A 4,987-nucleotide genomic window follows, 5' to 3' on the forward strand; every position below is an offset into this window, starting at 1 on the left:
TACACGCTGAACTGGTTGCCAGCCAATCACAGCCAGATGCATGGCTTTAAATGTTTTAGCATGAGTGATAATTCTCAACATTCATCCACAGAAGGCTTATAAGAAAGCAGCACAACAGCCAAATAGTGCAAAATACAGAAATGCAAAACGTGACAAGGGAACTTGGAAGCAAAATCAGGGACATCGAGAAAATACAAGCACTTGGTATGAGAGTCGTGAGCAAAGCTGATAATCTGACAGCAAGTGGTTGGCGTGGCAGTTCTTAAGTCGTCCATTCATGATAACACATGATGATGAGCAGGTACGGAGCTGGAGGTGACGCCCTCCGATCCAGAGACAAACAAACAGAACTATGACAATGTCAAAAGCTTTGGTTGGAATTGGTTGGGTTTTCGATGGTTGAGTAGTTGCTTAGCAACAATCTTTTCAAGCACTTCGGAGACTTGTGGAAGGGTGGCCATTGACAAGTAGTTCCTAGCTATATCCCTATCCCCAGATTTGTGTATGGCTGTGATAACTTTGATCTCCAAGATTTGTAGAAATTCCTTTAAAGGTTAATCAGATGTTTTAATCAGTTCTACTTTTTCGGGTGGTTCTGTTTGTGACCAACAGGTGGCACTGTAGGGCTCCTCCTGCAGTGGCACACCTGTGTCATTGTATCATTAGTGTTTGGTTAAAAGGACTCCCTGCCCGACCAGTCGGTGTCGGATCATTGTGTGTGTGTCTTGGTGCATGTGTCATGTTTTGTTTTTGTCAATGTTTTTTTGTTTGTTTGTTACTTTGTTTTCTTGTGGTTTTCAGGACTTTGTTTGAGTTTTTGAGTTAGTTTCTCGTTTCTCCAGTGTGCTCCTGATTGCATTTTTGTTAAATACATCTTGGTCCCTGCTCCTCCCTGCCTCCCTGCTTTTTGGGGTCATCCAACTACTCTACCAACTCACAAAACCTGACACTACGAGCTAGTCCTGTTACTTCATTATTGCGACTTGACTCATTGCTCACGTTTGCAATCACTTTTGTCACTTTTTTTTTCTGGAGAAACCTGAATGTTAAACAAGTTAGTGTGATGGTTTTATCACAAAAAACATGGTTGTCAAACAATAAATCAAGTCAATCGTATGTTGAGGCTGTTTGTGAGTTGCATTGTGTTAAGTGTTCCCTTTATTTGTTGAGCAGTGTATCTCTTTTTTTTCATGAACAGTTTTTAATGTCAGGCTGCTGTGAATCTGACTCGCTGTCAGTACTCCGCTGTCCGCAAACCTCACCTCTCATAAATCACTTGTCTTTTACTTTCACTTTCTCTTCCAAAGGTAGAATAGTGGAGGAATCTTGTATGCGGATTCCAGCTGCACTCCTCTGTGCAAATGTCAGTGTCACGCGGTGCATTTCATTCACTGTTAGTCAACACGGCCACCTTTTGTACGCCGCGAAGCACATCTCAAATGTCAGGGCAGGGGGAGTGAGGGGAAAATGCTGTATTCATCCTGGCCTCCTCTCCTTCACTATGATTGCATTTAATATTAAAAGCTTTGGAGAGGATGAAGGAATAATGGCTCGCGTTTGGTGCTCTTCCATCGATTAGCGTGTGAAAGATGAAGACAGATTCTCAATTTAGCTGCCACGTTATTCTTCTCTTTGATGGCCTGGACAATTGCGGAGATGAATCGTGAGATGACAAGTGGCTAATGCGGACAAGGACACATGCTGCTCGGTGGATGTCAGCCACAGAATGCTGCTAAAGTTTCAAATATGGATTCAAGGGAATTTTTATGTTCAAACGTTTATGGTGAGAAATTAGGGTTTCGATCCTGGGTTTGGGTTTGAAGCAAAGGGGTAGGGTTTGAAATTAAGATTTCAAGCCAAGGTTCGGGTTTCCAGTTGGGGGTTTAAAACCTGGGTTAGTGTTTTAGGGTTGAAGCTTCAAATAAGAGGTGGTAGTCAAGATTAGGGTTTCTAATTAGGATTTTAAATTAAGTTTTCAAGACAGAGTTTCAAATGGAATCTTATGGAAACCCTAACCCAGGATTGAAAGGGTTAGGGTTTTAAATTAGGGATTCAAACAAGGGTTACAATCTCAAATAAAAGCATTGGTCTTAGAAATTAGAGTTTCAACAAGGCTCAATATTAGAGTTTCCTTTCAAGCGAGGTCTATGGATTCAAATTACATTTTCAAACTTAGGGTTTGAAGACACAGTCGGGTATTCGGGTTTCAAGCCTTGGTTAGCGGCTACCGTTAGAGTTTCCTCCCAATATTAGGTTTTTAAAGAAGAGTTGTCATTTCAATTTAAGGTTTCAAGCTCAGGTTAATTTCAAGCATGTTTCAAGCCAAAGATCGGGTTTTAAATTTGTATTTCTAATGAGGGTTACAACCTTGGGTTTTGGGTTCAAGTAAGGTTTAGGATTTAAGACAAGGATAGGTTTTGGTTTGAGTTTGGAACAAGGGTTTCCAGCCAAAATGTTAAATTAGGGTTTCAAATTAGGGGTTCAGACCCGGGTAAGCGTAGTGATTCAAATGAGCGTTTTAAGCCTGCTTTTACAAATATATTGCAAATTTTTCTGATTTTGTTTCGATGACATTTGGTTTTGTTCCCTCATGTGCCTTTTTTGTCTCCACCTGTTCTCGTCATCCGGGTCCCTTGTGTTGAACCAATCAGCTCCCTCAACCGTTTGTGTCTTGCCCAGGTGTTTCTTGTTGTCTCGTCACTTTGCTTGTAGTTACTTCCCTGGTTTCTGGCAGTCTTTGTTGGATCGTTGTTGCTGTCATGTTTTGTTTTACTCTCATGGGTTTTTGTTTGTTACTTTGAGTTCGTTTTTCCAGTGTATTCCTGCAAGTATTTTTTTTTTGTTAGTATTTTTTTTGTTCAGTCCACCCTGCTTCTTTTGCGTCCCTGCTTTTTGGGTCTTCTACCACCACCCCAAACATGACAGAAATATCCACATTGAGAATGTAGAGTGGGTGTCAATAAAATCTCTTTTTATTTACATTATTTTAAATCCTGCTCTGACTCACTCACTCACTCACTCACTCACTCACTCACTCACTCGCTCAACTTTGTTCTGATCAGCAAAAAAAAAAAAAACAACAAAAATTTATTCCAAAGCCAAAAAAAATCAGTGGAAATTAATTGAATGAATAGATTTTTAGCATTTTCTTTCATATCGTGTTTGCGTGTGCGTGTGTGTGTGTGTGTGTGTGTGTGTGTGTGTGTGTGTGTGTGTGTGCGCGTCAAAGTGCTCGTGCCTCACACACAGGTGAGCTCACAGCTTGAAAGAAACAACAACAACAACAACAACAACAAATACAAATCAAAAAAGTAATGCAAGAATCCATCATTTAGTGAAACTTCACTAAATGGACAAAAGTATTTGGACACCTCCAAGTGGTGAAAAGTGCATGCCTTTGTGGATCTTCCAGGAGAGGACAAGCCCCGCTGTCACCCAGTTTCCAAACTGACCCCTCCAAAATGTCTGCTTGACGGGATATCCTGTTAATGATTAAGTGATTGATTATAAGACATGGCTCATAACTTTTGTCCACCCGCTGTTTGTAAATGACAGGAAGTGCTTTTCAATAGGCCATTTTGAACCCTCCTAAAATTGAAAGTTGAGGGCAAAATCTAAAATAGCAGCTTCAAACTAAAATAGCAAACTTCCTGTGTCTTTTCTGGCAAGGCTTCTTGAGATTTGTTTGTGAGTCTACTACCCTTGACGGGCACGACTATCAAAGTCAAACTGGCTTCGGAGGTGGATTTATGATCGCCATGCCAACCAAATTTCATGATGCAAATTCAAGGGGCCTGAATAGAAGACACAAGAACCCCCCCCCCCACCCCACCCCTAAAAAAACAACAACATAGGTTACTAAAGTTGCATTATGTAAACATGTATACATTCCCAGTCCTGAGGCTGATGGATCATGTGGCCCGTGGAGGAAGCGTGGGAGCATCATGGAATGATGGGAGAGCACCATGTACCCACGCACGCACACAACTACATGTGGCTGCCAATTTTGGATATCAAAGGAAAGTCCATTTATTTCAAGTTTGTTTCAAAAAGTGAAACCTATATAAGTTCATCACACACAAAGGGAACTAGCTCAAGGCTTTCCACTTTTAGGATTATGGCAGAAAGACAAAAAAGGCCAATATTTAGAATACTCCATGTGACCAACAAGAAAGGATCTTAAACACAGAAATGCTGGCCTTATGAAATATATTCAAGTAGTATTTCCTCAGTAGTTTGTTGGGCTTCCTTTTGCATTAATGACAGCATCAAGGTGGCGTGGCACGAAGGCGATCAGCCTTTGGCACAGTTTAGGTGTTATAGTAGACCAAGATGCTTTGTTATGGGGGTTCCGATCGTCTACCTGTTAGGGTTTCTCTTCCCTCATTCTCCTCTTGACAATACCACATCCATTTTTCAAAGGGGTTCAAGTCAGGTGAGTTTGCTGGTCCATCAACCACTGTTATTTCACGGCTCTCAAAACGTCTAATTGGTAGCTTTGGATTTGTGGGCAGGTGCCAAATCCTGATGGAAAATAAAATTATTTTCCCCCACAAAGCTCGTCGACAACATGAAGCATGAAGTGCTCTAAAATTTCCTGGAAGATAGCCCCGTTGACTGTGGACTTGAGAAAAGACACTAAACTTGGCACCACTGTGCAAATGACCAGTACTTTTCGCCATGGTTCTGTTTTTGTTTAGATTCGATTTGGTTTTGTATCCTCGTGTGCCTTTTTTGTCTTCCTTGTTAGGTTTTGTTACCACCTGTTCTTATCACCCGGGTCCCTTGTGTTAACCAATTAGCTCCCTCAACCCTTTGTGTCTTGTCTAGGTCTTCCTGGTTTTCTTATCAGTTTGCTTGGATTTAGTTCCCTGGTTTCTGTCAGTCTTTGTTGGATCGTTGTTGCTGTCATGTTTTGTTTTACTCTCATGGGTTTTTGTTTGTTACTTTGGTTTCTTGTGGTTTTCGGGACTTCTTTCGTGTTTTT

Source organism: Hippocampus comes, unplaced genomic scaffold (assembly GCF_001891065.2).
Source record: "Hippocampus comes isolate QL1 unplaced genomic scaffold, H_comes_QL1_v1.1 scaffold156, whole genome shotgun sequence".
Classification (NCBI taxonomy): Eukaryota; Metazoa; Chordata; class Actinopteri; order Syngnathiformes; family Syngnathidae; genus Hippocampus; species Hippocampus comes.